A 19,268-nucleotide genomic window follows, 5' to 3' on the forward strand; every position below is an offset into this window, starting at 1 on the left:
AATGGTCCCAGGGTCCTGGGATCGAGCCCCGCATCGGGCTCCCTGCTCGGCGGGGAGCCTGCTTCTCCCTCTCCCGCTCCCCCTGCTTGTGTTCCCTCTCTCACTGTCTCTCTGTCAAATAAATAAATAAAATCTTTAAAAAAAAAAAAAAAAAAATTAAGGAAACTACTATCTTTGAGGCTCAAAACGGGGAATATCTAAAGATGATTAAAAGCACCAACTGATTTAATGGATCTGGTTCCAAGACAATTTCCAGGAAAGCAATTTTCATTCCTAAAAACTCAAGCGTGTATGGAAAGGGAGGGAGGTCCTGCTCTGAGAAGCTTACACTTTACTGGGGATGCAGACCAGGAAGAAAATCAGTAATTACAACACAACGAGGCAGTGCTGTAGTGACATATGCACAGTGTATGTGAAATTACTCCAAAGGTGTTCAGAGCCAAGATACCTAACTAGACTGAGAAGTGCTCACTTAAAGACTTTATAGAGTCTGTAGGTTTTTAAGGATAAATAGAAGAGGTAAATACGGAAATTATTCAAGGCAGTTATTCATATTGCAGAAAAAGGTATAAGAGAAAAGATGGTAAGTTAGAGCAAAAGTTATGAACTGGCATCATGCAGCCTACCTAATATAATACTGGCCTTTATGGCTTAAAAAAGAATTTTGTTGTTGTTTAGTTGCCAACATTTAAAACTAGGTAAGGGGTGCCTAGGTGGCTCAGTCAGTTAAGCATCTACCTTCGGCTCAGGCCATGATCTCAGGATCCTGGGATCGAGTCCCATGTTGGGGGCTTTCTCCCTCTCCCCTCTACTCGTGCTCTCTCTCAAATAAATAAATAAATAAATAAATAAAATCTTTTTTGAAAATCCCTCTGCTAGAGGTGTTGAGGATAGACAGAACAAGAGCACTGGCAGTGAGACCAGGTAGGAGGCAATGACGGTAGTCTAGGTGGAGAAGAAGAAAGGATATGAACTGAAGGGGGTGGAGGGGTACTGTCAGAAAAAAAACAAATTTAATGTTAATGCTTAAGATTCTATTTCCAGAATTTAAAAAAATTGATTGGGAAAGAACCTGTAATCAAAAATATTCTCCCAATTCCAAAACAAGGTAGAGAGAGACAACTCTCCTTCAGTGTCTACCGTTTTTGCACATCCTACAAGAAAAGGCACTGCTCCCTCTGTCCTGGATATTTATACAGTATTTATATAGCCTTAGAAGATGTAGTGTTTTCCTGGAGAGCAAAAGGCAGGTTTGTTTACTGTCCAGTGTATTAAAAATAATGTCAGCCCTGGGGCAAAGGTCAGGAAGGTTTTTTGCCCATTATAAAAGATCTGGTCCTCTAATTGGGAGTCCTTTCCTGTAATCCACCCAACTCTGTGCAGACATCACTTGGCTCTCTTTTCAGTATCCTATGGAAATTGGGCCTAGTTATCTAGCACAAATGCTGACACTGGCTACTGCTACTGCCATGAGCAATGACATTCTGCATCTTGCCCAAGAGTCTCTTGTCTTTAATAGTATCTATGAAATTGTGGCAGGCTAACTTCTTAGCTTGCACAAAGGGTAAAATCTTAAACTCTTCACAATTTTTGACAGTTTTGACAATGAGGATGGAATATTCATTCCCATGGGAATCGGGAGTGAACATGCTGACCAAATGGGATGGTCAACCAAGCAATGAATGGTCCTCCATTTTACTGCCTATTAATAAAGGCTAAATTGAGGATGTCGTTTCAGGTTGAATATCATTTTGTAGGTTCAAAGACAGAAGTCTGAATGATGCCCCAGTTACTGTCAACTTTCCATCAACCTGACAGTTGGCCTCAGCAGGTCTGTCCTGTGAACAACTGGTAATAAGATTTATCTGGCAGAGGGAGTGGGGAACACAAAGGACTGTTCCTCTTCAGACAGTGTTACACCCAATGTTACACTGGGTGCCAAAGGAGAAAAACTGCAACCACTGTGGTCAGAACCAAAAGAATCTTCAGAACTTCATCTAGTTTGCTTAGGAGATGTAGGGATGGGACACATAATGCTTATTTAAAAAGATGGCAACAGCTGACTATCTTATTGCTCAGACCCTCCTGCAGTCTATTTTGTCAACATTCAATCCATTCAAGATGAGTAAAAGAGGGGCGCCTGGGTGGCTGTCAGTTGAGTGTCCAATTCTTGATTTTGGCTCAGGTCATGACCTCAGGGTTGTGGAATTTTTAGTCCCACATCAGGCTCCGTGCTCAATGGAATGTCTGCTTGGGATCCTCTCCCTCTCCCTCTCCCTAGCGCATTCTGTCTCTCCCTCTCTCTCCCTCTCTCTCTCTCGCTCTCAAATAAATAAATAAATAAATCTTTTTTAAAAAGATGAGTAAAGACCTCAGCATTTTTTGGCAATGGGTCCTGTCTGCTCCAAGAGAGCTTTTCCTACCACCCTCCCCACCCCATCCCAAATTTCACTAAGAGAAACTGTGGCAGGCACTGACTTGTCTTCAGGCTCTTACTGTACTGAACTGGGTTTAAAATGATAATGAAAGGGGGTGCCTGGGTGGCTCAGTCGTTAAGCATCTGCCTTCGGCTCCGGTCATGATCCCAGGGTCCTGGGATGGAGTCCCACATCGGGCTCCCTGCTCCGCGGGAAGCCTGCTTCTCCCTCTCCCACTCCCCCTTCTTGTGTTCCCTCTCTCGCTGTCTCTCTCTGTCAAATAAATAAATAAAATCTTAAAAAAAAAAAAAAAGATAATGAAAGTGATTCACTAGAGAATGAGAAACTTGACCGAAGAAATCTAGATAAATTCTTGCTGTCAGACCTTCTAGCCTTGGAAAACTCCTCTAATTCTTCTTATGTTGAAATCAAGCAAGAATTTAAGAGATGTTATCTTGACAATGGAGCAGCAAATAGCCAACATTAGGTAGACTCCTAAAAACAATGCTGTCACTGTACAGATCTTAGCCCAAGTCATCCAAAGGGCACAAGCTCATTTCCCTGGTCAGAAAGCAATGTAGTTGTAGCTGTTGAATGCCAGTATTGATGACCTTGCCACAGAACATGGGACTTTGGGAGGATCAAAAATACCACAGATTTATTCGATTGCTCAGCACGCAGCTAGAGCACTGCTCAAAACTGAAAGGAAATGCACCTTGTTTACAGGTGCAGAGCTGCTCTCTCCCAATCTCCCCATAGCCCAGCCTCAGCTGCTTTACAGAGAAAGATGACCGGGGGTGGAGATGAGTTTTCCTAGTTCCCAAGCGGAATTGAAGATCAATCATACCCAGGTACGCGAGAACACCAGAAAGAGGAGGGACTCAAAATTTTATGGCTCTGTTAGATACAGGAGACCACATCACCTTCATACCCATCATGTGGAGGAAGAGGGTACATGCTTTCAGCTACCAAGGTTTGGGTGGGATTCACAGTGGGGAAAGAGTAACTAACCCATACTTTTCAGATGGTATCTTTGGATCTGGTCCCCTAAATTGGGAGTTCCTTTCCTGTAATCCACCCAACTCTGTGCAGACATCACTCGGCTCTCTTTTCAGTATCCTATGGAAATTTGGTGTATTACTGTTGTGGCTTCTACCACTGAATATATAATTTACTGATATTTTACATACCTGTACTGTGAATGCTCCTAAGTGCCAGAGGGGATTATGCCAACTGAAAAGAGCCGGTGTAGAAAGCACTGGTAGCTTTAGCACCCCAAAATCCTTATGACCCCTTTGTGTACAAGTCTCCATGCACAGACGATTTTACTGACTGGAGTCTCTGGCAAGAGGTGCAGCCGCCACTAAGGTGTCCCTTGGTTTCTGGATTCAATGCCTCCCTGACACAGCCACCACGTGCACTCCTTTTGAAGTTTCCCATTTGAGGATGGGTCAACTCAAACTCAATGACTAATAAGATGGTAAGAACCTAACAAGCTTCTCTTAACCACATTAAAGTGGTATACTCAAGGATGCAGCCAGCCAGGCCCCTATGGTATTTCAGCTTTAAATGAAAAAGTGGCAGTTATCCCTTTGGGGAAATTTTAGCCTCCATTCTGCCTAACTAAAGTTGCTGGCTCATTGAGGCCCCGGATTCACAGAGGATCCCATAAATGCCTGGGCCTGGTTCACTAATGAATGATTCAATTACACTGAAACCCTATGCTGTTCAGTGGCCTACTATGCTGTTCAATTTCAGGGCCAGCTACACAGAGCTAAAAATGGGTGTGGCTGCTTTGCTCTGTGGGCAGAATTCAAGGATGTTCTCACAGATCTGACCAATATTCCTCTTCATAAACCTTGTTATATCTTTACTGATTCTGGGTCTGTTACCAATGACCTAGCTGTTTGGCCTACCACTTGTAAAACTACAGACTGACTAAAAACTAGCCATAAACTGTGGGGACATATTGCAGTTGCTGATCAGATAGTCTAGGTCACAAATATAGATGCCCATGGCAAGGGACCATTGTCTGATGAGATCAAATGGAATGAAGCTACTGATCAGGCCTGTACTGCCCAGACTGCCATTACTGCTGCAGGATCTATCAACACATGTACCATCACAGAACAGATACCGAGTGAAGGACTCTCTATCTCTGATGCGGAGGCAACCACTGCATCCCACACGTGTAATTCTCAGAAGACCCATTTATCTCATATGACAGAGGCCGTATCTCTTCCTACTGACAGGCTGGTTACATCAGATCTTTGACCCCCCTCTTCAGGCTATTAGTGGGGCCTTACCGTTGATGATACTTTCTCAAGTAGGATACTGCTATTCCAGTCCAGTCAGCGGACTCCAGCCACACCAGTGTTAAACCCTTGACACTAATCTGTGCCATGTTTTTCACTTTCCAAACCATTTGCAGTCTGATAGTATGTTTTTATTCTAGAAGTCACTAACAATGGGCTACTAGTCAAGGCACCTGGCTGGCTCAGTTGGTAGAGTATGCAACTCTTGATCTTAGGGTTATGAGTTCAAGCCCCATGTTGGGTGTAGAGATTACTTAAAAAATAAAATCTTAAAAAAATGGTTAAGATAGGAAATTTTATGTCATGTGTATTTTACAATTAAAAAATTTTTTTAATCAACTCAGAAAGATGTCTGACTACACCTCCTTAATTCTTCCTGGTTCACACATACCAGTACAGAGTTTGGTCACTGAACGTGGATGTCCCTAGGAAGCGATCATCTCCTCTTTGCCATTTGTGATGTGTCCTAACCATTACCAAGCATGATGCTTCTTTCTTTTGCCTAATGGAAACCCCAAGCTGGCCTGATTGGTACACCCTCCGGATGCGAGCCTAGACAAAAGAAGGTCTTGGGAATTCTAACTTATTTCTGGTTCAGCCACCTGAATTTTCTTGATGGATTTCTTAGATAATAAAGATAATGACCATTTGGTTAAGAAAGTATACTGATCACCAAGTCCCCTTACAGTGAATCATGTGGCCCAAAACAGGAGACATAATAGGGTCTCTGTAAGTTTAATAAAAAATGCCCTTGTCCCTCTTGCACCTGACCATTCCAGAAAAAAGGTCTGGGTAAGAGTCAGGGATGACTGGGAAAAAGGGAGAAGTTAGCTACTGGTATGGGACACTCATTTTGTGACGTGGAAGAACAACTCTGGCACCTGTGGAATAAACACTTTAGACCTCAGGAGGTAAGAAAGAGGGACATTAGTGATCTCTGTCTTTCAAAATCACCCCTGGAGCTTTTCTCACAAAGGAAAATTCCCTGGTGCAGCTCTCCTACACAGTGCCTGAGTGCCTTAAATTGAACTGACAGCTGAGTCTGCCATACCCTGCGTACGGCTCTGATCACAAAAGGATCACCATTCTCTTTAACCTCAAGGAACAGTCTTTAGGAAGCAACAGAGAGTAATCCTAGCTCCTGCACTTCCCACATAAAACACCTGTCAATACCTCCAGGTGTCTTTCCTATAGCTATCATTCAGTCATTCCAAAGGCCAGATGAATGCTACCTGGTTGATGGCATAGATAAACAGGACAGACGGTCTGACTGCCTTCAGGTAATCCCTCCAAAAACAATCATTAGACTCAATTATTTGTACTGAACTGTGACCCGTAAGGCCTACCAGCTCTGCAGGAGGCAACAACAGAGAAACTGTCAGCCTGTACTCCCTGACTTCTGTCCTATCTGGGGGACAGAGGGACAACAACTGTAAACACCACATTCTGCACCTTAGGGGTGGTCATAAGAGACCTTCAAGTGTTTAAGCACCACAACGAGATCATGTAGTCTGCAGACAACTGCTCTTTCCAAAGTAAGGCTATTCTGCTTTTTCCATGCCAATAGAGCTCTCACAAACATGGTGAACATTCCTAAAACCCGCTGGACTTTCTGCAAGAAGTGTGGCAAGCACCAACCCCACAAAGTGACACAATACAAGAAAAGCAAAGATTCTCCTTATGCCCAGGGAAAGCGGCATTATGACAGGAAGCAGCATGGCAATGGTGGGCATAACTAAGCCGATTTTCTGGAAAAAAGGCTAAAACTACAAAGAAGATTGTGCTGAGGCATGAATGTGTGTTGAGCCCAACTGCAGATCTAAGAGAATGCTGGTTATTAAGAGATGCAAGCATTTTGAACTGGGAGGATACGAAGAGAAAGGGCCAAATGATCTAGTTCTAAGCTTCATATTTGTTATATCATGGAGACAAAAAATTCCTGAGGTTATGTTTAAGAAACAAAGTAAGGCTATTCTAAATTATTGAGGGGGGGAGCGCACAGTGGACCTCTCAGAAGGATAACTGACTTGTTAATTATGTGCAGTCTGAGGCAGTTATCCCTAAAATGGGAGTCATCCAATTAGAAAAGGTAGTTTAAAATTTGTCCCAGACTTCAGCTGAGGTGATCAGTGACATCACCTCAGCCTTGGGGCCATCCAGGTCAGTCTCAACTCACTGTGATCAGGATTACTATGGATGACAGAATTGCCCTAGACTTCCTCCTCGCAGGCAAAGGCCAAATCTGTGCATTCCTTAATATATCCTGCAGGTTGTTTTTTTTTTTTAACATCCTGCAGTTCTTAGATTAATGCCTTGGGTCAAGTAGAAAGTTGGTGAAGAAACTTAAAGAGAAAGCCACTTGGCTCTCTAAGGCAGACCCTGAAGGTTAATGGCACTTGTTCAGCTGCTTGGGTCTATGACCCTACGGAGCACAGTTGAGGTCAATATTGCAGTTTGGCCTCATCCTGCTACCCTGCTGACAGTACATAACCTCAATTAAATGTCTTATGAGATAAATTGGATGGCTCTGGTCCCAGCCTTTGTCAGACAAATTAATCAGAAGGACCAATGAAGAGCATCATTATGGGAAATTTTACCAGAAGCCAAGCAATGTATAGAAATTAGGGGAAAAACTTGTTGAAGGCAAATTATCCATGTTCCATAATAAGTGGAGCCATTGCCTTTGTTCCATAATATATTGTTAAGTATGTTTGTATAGCAAACAGCCATGAAGGATAAAAATGTCTCCCTCCGGACATGAACAGACAGGTTCATTTACTATCTAGTATAACAAAGATGACATCTCCCTCCAGGATTAACATCAGGCAGGCTACTTCCCATTATAAAAGTTTGGGTTCCCTAACCTAGAGGCTCCTCTCCTATAACAGACGATACTGCAATACAGGAGAGGCATCACTCAGCCCTCTTCAAATTTTTCTATGGAGCTTGGGCTTGGAAAACCGGCACAAATACCAACACTGGCTCTTGCTATTGTCATGAATAATAAAGTCCTATGTCTATGACCCAGAAGTCTTGCATCTTCTACCAGCATCTATGCAACTATGGCAGGCTAACTTGCTAGCTTGCATAGAGGGCAAAATCTCAGACCCTTCACAGTTCTTAAAAAAAAGCAAATCCGTTTTTATAGTGAAACAATTCATACTCAAGCCAGTCCCCTCCCGCTCAGTAACTCTGAAGATTATCTGATATAGTCATTCATGTTAGAAATTGTAGTTAAAGAGCTACATTTTTTAATGCCTCCACTTATCTTTTAAATTCTTTCCTTTTCTGGGGTGCCTGGGGGGCTCAGTTGGTTAAGCGTCTGACTCTTGGTTGCAGCTCAGGTCATGATCTCATGGGTGGTGAGATCAAGCCCCACATTGGGCTTGGTGCTCAGTGGGGAGTCTGCTTGAAGATTCTCTCCCTCTGCCATCCCCCCACTCGCACGTCCACATGTGTACATGCTCTCTCTCCAAAATAAATAAATCTTTTTTAAAATGAAATAAACTCTTTTCTATAGCAGAATTTTAATTAGTACAAATTTGGATTGACATGGAATTAATTTTGGGTATTCATAATACTACAGAAAAGAAAATACTGAGATTTCACTGGAGGGTAAAAAAACATGGACCAACACTCACCCTGGTTTGCTCTTAACTCCCTGAACACTCATTTCTGTGTCCTTTGCAAGGTCACCTTACAAATACAATGCCTCTGCACTGTGTCCTAGCTTCTCTCGGCTTTATAACCTCTCCTTGGCAAACTCATCCACATTCAAGTTTAAACTGCCATTTATATACACATAAACTTTATTCTAGACCTCTCCTCTGAGCTGCAGAATTGTACAAAAAAAGTGTTAACGGGGCGCCTGGGTGGCTCAGCTGGTTGTTTGGTTTTGGCTCAGGTCATGATCTCGGGGTCATGAGTTCAAGCCTCACGTTAGGCTCCACACTCAGCACAGAGTCTGCTTGACATTCTCTTCCTCTGCCCTTCCCCCTATTCACATGTTCTCTCTCTAAAATAAATAAATAAGTCTAAAAAAAAAAGTAACATTCCCCCCAGGTATGTCAATGGTACCTCAAAATGAAAGTGCCCCAAATCAAACATACAGTCTACTCAACTCTATTTCAATGTTCTACAAGAGTTCTCTATCAAGTTATTTAAGTCAGACATCTAGCACTTAGTTTATATCCAGTATCACTAAATCTTGTCACATTTACCTTTAACAAATGTTGGTGAGGATGTGGAGAAAAGGGAACCCCTGTGCACTGTTAGTGGGAATGCAAACGGGTGCAGCCACTATATAAAACAGTAAGGAGGTTCCTCAGAAAATTAAAAATAGAACTACATATGATCCAGCAATTCCACCTGACTATTTATCTGAAGAAAATAAAAACACTAATTCAAAAATATATATGCACTCCCATGTTCACTGCAGCATTGTTTATAATATCCAAGATATGGGGGGAAAAATATCTAAGTGTCCATCAATGAATGAATGGGTAAAGCTGTGGTGTATGTATATGTATGTGTGTGTGTGTGTGTGTGTGTACACGCACACACCCACCACCACCACCACAATCGTATACTACACAATGGAGTGCTTTTCAATGTTACAAATGTCATTTGTAACAACATGAATGGACCTTGAGGGTATTATGCTAAGTGAAATGAGACAGAGAAAGACAAATACCGTATGATCTCACTTATACATGGAATCTAAAAAACAAACAAAAAACAAGCCCACAGGTACAGAGAACAGATCAGTAGTTGCCAGAGGCAGGGGCTAGGCAAAATGGGTTAAGGGAGTCAAAAGGTACAACTGACAACTACAAAATAAGTAAGTCATGGGGATGTAATGTGCCACATAGTGGCTATCATTAATAATACTTTATTGTATATTTGAAAGTTGCTAAGAGTAAATCTGAGAAGTCTTCATCACAAGAAAATAATTTTTGTTAAGTATGTTTGGGGACAGATGTTAACTAGACTTATTGTGGTGATCACTTTGCAATATATACAAATACTGAATCATTATGTTGGACAGCTGAAACTAATATGTCAATTTTACCTCAATTTAAAAACATACATATATACAAACCAGAAATGTGTTTCCTTCTGTCTCCAACAGCTTCATCCTAGTCAATCTACTGTACCGTCTCTCACCTTAATTATTGCAAAAGCCTTCTAACTGGTTCACTTGCATCCAAACTATTCTCTTTCCAATCTGTTCTTTATGGTGTAACCACGGTGATCTTTACAAAAACAGTAAACTTGAGAAAACAAAATGAAAAACTTTGAAGATATCTCACCTGCTTAAATCCTATTAAAAGAACATCCCACATGGTTCCCAGTCTTCATGGGAAAAACAAATTCAAACTGGCTCGAGTTCTTTCCCTATTTCTCTCAAATATCATGGTAACTCTCCTTAAAATAATCTTTTTCACCCTCCCTACTTCCCTTACACACTGCAGATATATTCAGGACACTATTTCAAATTACTTGAAGTTTTTTTCTCTGAGTCCACTCCCTCCCCAGTTTCCCAAGTAGGAATCACAAAAGTCCATATCACAACCCTTCCTGTAATGCACAACCCTCCATATGGCAGGGTGAGTGAATACAGCAGGTAGGAGGAGGGAAACAGACTTGGAACATTTGTGTAACAACAGCATGCATATGCTCACCAAGCCAGAGTTAGCTTTTTCAGGGAGACTAATTCCTTCTTACACTTGAATTTCCTTACTTTCACAGTTTTTTCATCTTTAGATAGCAAAATAAGCAGTTTGATATAAAGAAAATTAGTTTTCAATTATAATATACTGGAGATAAAATTTAAGAGTTACCCTAGTTACCCATGTGATCACCCGGCAGCAATCCCTACCTATGAAGCATAGCTGAAAACCACTGGTTTAAAGAAAATACACACACATACACACACAAATATGAAATCAGAAAACCTAGGTTTGAACACTGGCTCTTTCACGTACTAGTTGTGATATTTCATATAAGCTTTTTAGCTCACTAAGATTCCATTTTGCTTACATATAATGGAGATGGTATAACAGAATAATATTGGTTGATACAAAAAAGTACTAAAAAATTTTAACCAAATCTGAATCTTATTTATCAAACTATCCAATCTACAACCCTGAAGTTAAGGCAATATATGTCTAAAATATTAATGTGAAAAAATGTACATATCACATTGTGTATTAGAAATATAATGAACGTTGAACCTGCAGTCAACTAAGGGCTAAGTGAACTAAGCCAAACACAGAAAGGAAAAAAACTGCATCATCTCACTTCTAGGTAGAATCTAAAAAAAGTCAAACACACACAAGGAGATGAGGTGGGGAGGTGGAGGAAATGAAGAATCTAAAAAGCTGAATGCACAAAAAGCAGAGCAGAAGATGGTCACCGGACTCTGGGAGTGGGGGAAATGGGGAGATATTGATCAAAGGCTACAAAGTTGCAGCTACACAGACTGAGTAAGCCTAGATATCTAATGGATAGCATGATGATTACAGTTAATAACACAGTATTGAATACTGGAAATTTACAAAGTAAATTTCAGGCGCTCTCATCACACACACAACAGGTAACCCTATGAGAAGAAGATACATTAATTAGCTTGACTATAGTAATCATTTCACTATGTATATATACATCAAATCATGTTGTACACCTTAAATATACACAATTTTTATTTTAAAAGATAAAATAAAAAAAGAAAGATGATGAATGCGAATTATGTTCAAATCTCCAGTTTTGCAATAGTAGGATGTTAGAGGACTCCTCAGAGCCAGTCTAATGAGCATTACGATTCTAGAAGCTCGAAACTCAATGATTCCAAGGTAAACAAGCCCTAAAGACTGAAACTGACTTGAAAGAAGAAAGCATATGTTACAGACGTGGCTACCAGCAGGACAAACTAGAGAAAAGGCTAGAAACCCAAAGACAAGTTCTGTTCTGATAAATAAAGATCATGTTTGATGATTCAGCACCTAACGAAGTGATCAAGTCAAAATAGAATGTACATGGAGATAAATTTGGAAGTAAAAGATAGAATGAACATGTTCAGAGGATCAGCTTTTAAGGGAAGAGTACATTCCTGAAGACCTTTTACATAATTCAAAGCTCAAAAAATCAAAGAACTAAATTTAACATGAGGCAGTGTTTCTGTTTACTGCCTAAACGTCAAATGACAATAAAATAGTTTAACAATTTCCTTGTCCAGTTTTGAAATTATGCAATGGTTTGGAAAAAAAAAAATTTTTAAGATTTTATTTATTTATTTATCTGAGAGACAGCGAGCGAGCACAATCAGGGGAAGCGGCAGATGGAGAAGCAGGCTCCGCACTGAGCAGGGAGCCTGATGGTGGGGCTTGATCCCTGAACTCTGGGATCATTACTGAGCCAAAGGCAGATGCTCAACCACCTGAGCCACCCAAGCACCCCTGTAGAAATTTTTAATTTGAAGAAAGTCTTCACATTGTAAAAATAATTTTTTCAATTTTATTAATATTTTATGTTGCATTTTCAGCACACAAAATGAAATTGTACAACAATGGGCCAGGAACAAAGACATAGTTGCAACAGTTGAATACAAAGCAAATGAGGCCTCTGAATTTGGGTAATGTAAGAGGCATAATCTGGAGCTAAGATAACACAAATAGAAAACTCTTTTGACAGACTCAATATGACAACTACAAATAATATGAAGAGTTGTGAGAGAAACATGACAATGTGGAACATAAGATAATCAACAGAAATGATCAGAACATCCTGAATAAAACCATAACAAACTCTCTCCCCAACCAGTTATAAATAAGGGAAGAAATATGGAAACAGTGAAATGGGAGTTTGAACCTGAAAAAAAAATTATGTGGCCTTCCAAGCCAAGTATAACACACACCCACTTACTCACAACCAGACATCTCTCTCACTCCCCCGCTCCCATCCAATGAAGTATTGATGCCAAATCTTCCAATCTGATCTACAACTTCAATGCCTCCCAATAAAAACCCCAGCAGGTCTTTTATAGTTTCAAAATATATACAGAAGGGCAAAGGGGAAAGAATGACCAAGATAAGGTTAAAAAAAAAATTAGAAAGGGGGAGGAGGGACTTGCCCATTGAGATTTATTATAAAGCCATAGTGAATAAGACTATGGACAAATTCAACAGAAGAGAGAACTCAGAAACAAGCTCACACTTAACAAGGAAACTTGGTATCTCACAGGGATGACAAAGTAGGAAAGAATACATTATTCAAATGGGGCAACTAGTTTCCATATAGAAAGAAACACTAAAAATGGAACCCAACCTCACACTACAGGGAAAAAATCAATTCCAGACCCATTAAATGTAAATGCAAATAAGCGGCATATTTATATTTGAAATATTATATGAAATAATATACATATAATATTATATTAATATGGATGGACTATACATGAAGTACAGATAAATCTTGGAAACATAATGCTTAATTTAAAAAAGCAAGCAATGGGGCGCCTGGGTGGCTCAGTTGGTTAAGTCACTGCCTTCGGCTCAGGTCATGATCCCAGGGTCCTGGGATCGAGTCCCACATTGGGCTCCCCCTGCTCTGCGGGGAGCCTGCTTCTCCCTCTGCCTCTGCCTGCCACTCCCTCTGCCTCTGCCTGCCACTCCCCTGCTTGTGCTCTCTCTCTCTGTGTCAAATAAATAAATAAATAAAATCTTTAAAAAAAAAAAAAAGCAAGCAATGCTAGACTACATACAGCATGAATCTATTTTTACTAAACCCAAATATAAACAAAATTAAACAACAATTGTTTAGGAATACATATTTATGTGATAAACTTTTTTGAAGTGCAAGGAAATTTGGAGTATGGGTTGAAGCACATAGGTAGAAGAAACAGAACTGATCACTTTCTAGTTAACTTTGGTGGTGGATTCACAGATATTTGTTTTATTATTACAAATGTTGTAACATGCATTACATTTATTCTTTTGAATGTATTAAGTATAATTTTTCAAAATCTTTAATCACACACAAAGTACTAAATAGAGCACAGAGAAAAAAAATGATTAATATTCTTCAAGCGGCATCAAGGAACTCCATAAAAGAAACCTCATTTTAGCCAGCCATATTTGGCAGACCAAAGAGAAGAAAGGACGATGGGGGAAAGAGGAAAATCCAAGTGGAGGGAACAGTACTAGCAAAGGCAAAGAGACATGAAAATACAATACCTGCTTAGACATACAAGAAAATTTTTAACAGCATGAATAAAAATAAGTTAAACTCTGCTCTGATTAAAAGTTATCAAAGGAATACTAAAGAAATTAGAAAATCAAATTTGGCAATTTATTTTTAAAGGGTCAAAGAGGCCCTTTACAATATAAGCAGATCAGGAACTGAATAGGTAAAATAAATTTTGTGGAAAGCAAAGGTTCTAATTAAAATATTCCAAAAGTGATTCTATTTAGAAAGGAAAATATTTTTTAAAACAAATGCTGAAATAAGATAACTTCTGTAAGCACACAAGATTTTTTAATTATATTTTAAGATATGATTATTTTAAACTATTATATTGAAATAAGTTTTAATTATGTTCTCTTTCCTTTCCCTTACCATGTTGAGGGAGAAGGGGGGAGGGGCAGAAAAACATGCTTTTTTTATAGATCCTCAAAAAAAAAATCCTAATTATCAAAAGACAGAAAGCTAAAGCAGAAAAGAAGTACAACATAGCAAAACTACTCAACATTTCACATATTTTCTACAGTATCACGTTGGAAGGCCTACTATCCTCACAACTGCCACTGCCAATACAGGGAGGGCATTACAGGTTTCAAGCAAAGAACCCTGTATATAAGTAAAAGCACAATAAATGTTTGCTGAAAGAATAACTACAGAATGAAAATCGAAACACTTTTGCTCTGAATAGAAAAGGGAGAGGAGTATAAAAGGGATAGAAAAAGTGTAAAAGAGTCCTGAGACAAGCCACACAGAGAAAGCCTTTAGCCAAGAAAGAAACAATCTTTGTTTGTTACTGCTTATTTGGACCAGACTCTGGAAATGGCCCTATGCCCAAAATTCTGTGTTACAGAGCTTTGTTCAATAAGCTTGAAACAAGGTCCCAATCAACTGCAAAGTTAACTTGATTCAGAATGACCTATATATACACACTACAAAATAGACCTATTTAGAAAAGATGAGCTGCAAAATAAGACTCTGGTGGAAAACATAACCTAAAACACTTGGATCAGAATTATTCAGAAATATTTTATCCTGGGAAAAACTGGATTTGTCACTAACACTTTGGTCCATATCCAATTTTTTAGTACCACCCAATGACATTTTTCTGTCTCCTCTTCTCCTGCTTAAGAATATAAGACACAATGTAGAACACTACACATGGTCATTATACATCTACCTCAAGAAACAATTTTTTGTGCTTAATTTAGTGATGACCATTTTTGATCCAAATTAGGATCTAAGGCAAATATGAACTTTTAAGAGAACATTAGATCACAGTTTTATCTTCCAAATACCATGTCATGAATTTGTACTTAATCCCCAACCTATTACTCCTTACTAGGAATTAACTTTTTTTTTTTACTATTTCATGAGGGCCCCTCCCTTCTTAAAAATATTATGTATTTAAAATTCTGAGAAATGCCACACATTATAGTCTAATGACTAAGAGCAGAAGCTCAAGAACCTGACTGCATCGATTTAAAAGTAGACTCTGCATTTACTAGCTATGTGACCTAGGGCAAGTGACTTAGTCTCTCCATGCCCTCAGTTTCTTACTGCACAAATAAAATAAAATAAAATAAAATAAAAACAAAAAAATTTGCCAACCTCACACCATTATTGTGAGGATTAAGTGAGTTATTATACATAAAGAATTTTCAGCAGTGTCTGGCATACAGAAAGAACCAAATAAACGTTAGCTTTTATTGTTATTATTATTATTATTCTGTTCCCCAATCCATATCCAAGCATTTAACTGAGTTTACTAGATGTTAAACCAGTTAAAGCTTAAAGCTAATAACAAATACAACTCGGGGCGCCTGGGTGGCTCAGTCGTTAAGCGTCTGCCTTCGGCTCAGGTCATGATCCCAGGGTCCTGGGATGGAGCCCCACATCGGGCTCCCTGCTCATGGGAAGCCTGCTTCTCCCTCTCCCACTCCCCCTGCTTGTGTTCCTTCTTTCACTCTGTCTCTCTCTGTCAAATAAATAAATAAAATCTTTAAAAAATAAATAAATAAATAACAAATACAACTCTTGGGGTGCCTGAGTGGCTCAGGTGGTTAAGTGTCTGCCTTCAGCTCAGGTCATGACCCAGGGTCCTGGGATCCTGGGATCAAGCCCAGCACTGGGCTCCCTCTCCCTCTGCCACTCCCCCTGCTTGTGCTCTCTCACTGTCAAATAAATAAATAAAATCTTAAAAAACAACAACAACAACAACAACACACAACTCTTATAATCAATCTTAGAAATCAGGGGCGCCTGGGTGGTTCAGTTGTTAAGTGTCTGCCTTCGGCTGAGGTCATGATCCCAGGGTCCTGGGATCAAGCCCCGTACAGAGCTCCCTGCTCAGCGGGAAGCCTGCTTCTCCCTTTCCCACTCCCCCTGCTTGTGTTCCCTCTCGCTGTGTCTCTCTCTGTGAAATAAATAAAATCTTTAAAAAAAAAAAGGAATTAAAAATTATTACTTAATTCATTTAAGATGCCCAGCCACATTAAACATATAAGGAGTGCAAATCAGTATTACCAGAAAAAAAGCATCAAATCCAACACTTTGAAAAGATTTGAATTATGCTCAATAGTAGCCCTTTCTGAGCCTACTCACTTCTTTTATATTCACCACAAAAGTATTTGTGGTACTGTAATTCTTCTTACAAGTAACAATCACATTTGGGGATATTTACAGAGAGGATATTTAAAGGTACAAACTGGTACCTCAGATTAAATTTAGAGGACTGATTATACATTAATGGCTCTCCCTTCTGAGACCTCCACCAAAATGAATGCCAAAAAATTAATTTATATATAATAACTAATACATAAATATTTGGCATAAGTAATTCATAAAAATATATTAAAATATATTTTTCCTCCCTATAACAACAAGGTGAAATAAAAGGAGAAAAATCAATGGACAAGAACTACCAATAAATCTTTGGATATCAGAAAGCAAATGGAGTCAAGGTAACTAACTGATCAGAAGAGACAGAAGAAGGGGAGCCAGGATATCTCAGTCAGTTGGGCATCCAACTCTTGATTTTGGCTCAGGTCATGACCTCAGGTTCATGGGATCAAGCCCTGAGTCCAGCTCTGTGCTGGATGTGGAGGCTGCTTAAGATTCCCTCTGCCCCTCCCTGCTCACATGCACACGCTCTTGCTCTCTCTCTCTTAAAAACAAAACAAAAAAAACAGACAGAAGAAGCTAGAACCCCAAACTCCTGTAGACAGCAAGACAATTTATCCTAAAGGAAAAAAATAATAACTCTTGAGAGGCTCAGAATTTGGAAGTGACAGGTTCTACAGACTACAAAAGTGAGGAACAGAACCAAAACCACAATGAGATACCACTTGACACCCACTAGGATGGCTTAATAAAAAAATATAGAGATAAAATAGGGTTTACGAGGATGTAGAGAAACTGACACTCTCACACGTTGCTGGTGAAAATGTAAAATGCTGTAACCACTTTGGAAAACAATTGGCAGCTCCTTGAATGGTTAAACACAGAGTTACCTTATGATGCCGCAATTCCACTCCTAGGTATATGACCAATATATCTGAAAACGTTATCGTCCAAACAGAAACTCGTAAAGAAATACTCAGGTTCCAGCATTAACCATAACAGCCACACAGTGGAAACAAGCCAAATGTCCATTAATTGATAAATGGATAAATAAAATGCAATATCCACAGAATAGACTATTATTTACAATAATGTGGAATAAGTACTGATACATGCTACAACATGAGTTAATCTTGAAAACATGCTAAGTCAAAGAGGCCATCACAAAGAACCACATATTACTACATGACTCCATTTATATGAAATATCCAGAATAAGCAAATCTACAGAGATAAAAAGTAGATTACTAGTTGCTTAGGGCTGGGTAGAGAGAGGATACAGGGATTGGGAAGCGGTAGCTAAGGGGTACTGAGGGTTTCTTTTTGGAGTAATGACAGAGTTCCAAAACAGCTTGTGCTGATAGATGCATACCTCTATGAATATATCAAAAGCCACTCAACTGTACATTTTAAGTGGGTGAATTACACAGTATGTGAATTATATATCAATAGAACTGTTTTTAAAAGTAAGGAATGGGGAGCCTGGGTGGCTCAGTCAGCTAAGTATCTGACTTCAGCTCAGGTCATGATTTCCTTGTCCCTCTCTCTCTGCCCCTCCCCACACTGGTGTGCTCTCTAATAGATAAAGTTTAAAATAAATGAATAAATAAAAGAGAGGAACAAGCTAAAAGCGGGATAACTGAGTTAGTGTCTGGATACTAATAGTGGACTTCCCTCCCTTCCACTCACCATGCTCTCAGAATGTCAGCATTCCCTCATGAATGCAACTCTCATGAAAAACATTAGAAAATTCTCAAAAACAGAAATATAATGGCACAAGAATAGACTTCTATATATTAAAAATCTGGTGTGCCCCTGCTTAAAGCCCAATCACCCATCAAGTGACACTCTGTCACATATAGTTTCTACTTAAAGCATTTGAGTTCCTCATTCTTAAATAGAAACAGCCAGGATCACTAGATTTGAGGCAATATTTCATAAACGGGAGGCAAAAACCTAAAAAAAAAAAAAAGATTTTTCAGAGATCAGAGGAATACTTAAAAACAAGGATTTATATTATATGCAAAAGAATTAAACATAATCCATTAATAAGCACGAATTTAACTTATGAAAAAGAACAAGAAAACTCTTAAAAATTAAAAAGGATAGTAAAAACTCAAATAAATAATAGATTCAGTGGACTTTATAGTTGAGTAAGTCTCCCAAAGAGACGGAAACTAAAAAGGAAAATAGCACTAAAATATTAACACAAAAGGTCTAATATCTGAATAGAACACCTAGAAAAAAAGAACAGAATATAATGGAAAAGAAATTACTTTTTTTAAAGATTTTATTTATTTATTTGACAGAGAGAGACACAGCGAGAGAGGGAACACAAGCTGGGGGAGTGGGAGAGGGAGAAGCAGGCTTCCCGCCAAGCAGGGAGCCCGATGTGGGGCTTGATCCCGGGACCCTGGGGATCATGACCTGAGTCGAAGGCAGAGGCTTAACGACTGAGCCACCCAGGCGCCCCTGGAAAAGAAATTATTAAATAACACTGTATCCCAAAAATATAGTAGCATCTCTCCAAGTGCCAACACAATGTACAGATCTTCCTCAACTGACAATTGGGTTATATACTATTAAACCTGAAAGTTGAAAATACTGTAAATCAAAAGTGCATTTTTTTCAAACAAAAGATCTCATATATTATTACTGAACCAACCTACTAGTGCAGA

General features: G+C 39.3%; 1 protein-coding gene and 1 pseudogene across 4 annotated transcripts in view; one reads left to right on the plus strand and one right to left on the minus strand.

Moving 5' to 3' along the window:
- ABI1 (abl interactor 1) overlaps positions 1–19,268 on the minus strand; it is a 133,842-nt gene that overhangs the window by 30,252 nt on the left and 84,322 nt on the right. The window lies entirely within an intron of this gene.
- Positions 5,044–8,028, plus strand: LOC116627063 (annotated as a pseudogene).

The sequence above is a fragment of the Phoca vitulina genome, unplaced genomic scaffold (assembly GCF_004348235.1).
Source record: "Phoca vitulina isolate PV1807 unplaced genomic scaffold, GSC_HSeal_1.0 scaffold93, whole genome shotgun sequence".
Taxonomy (NCBI): Eukaryota; Metazoa; Chordata; class Mammalia; order Carnivora; family Phocidae; genus Phoca; species Phoca vitulina.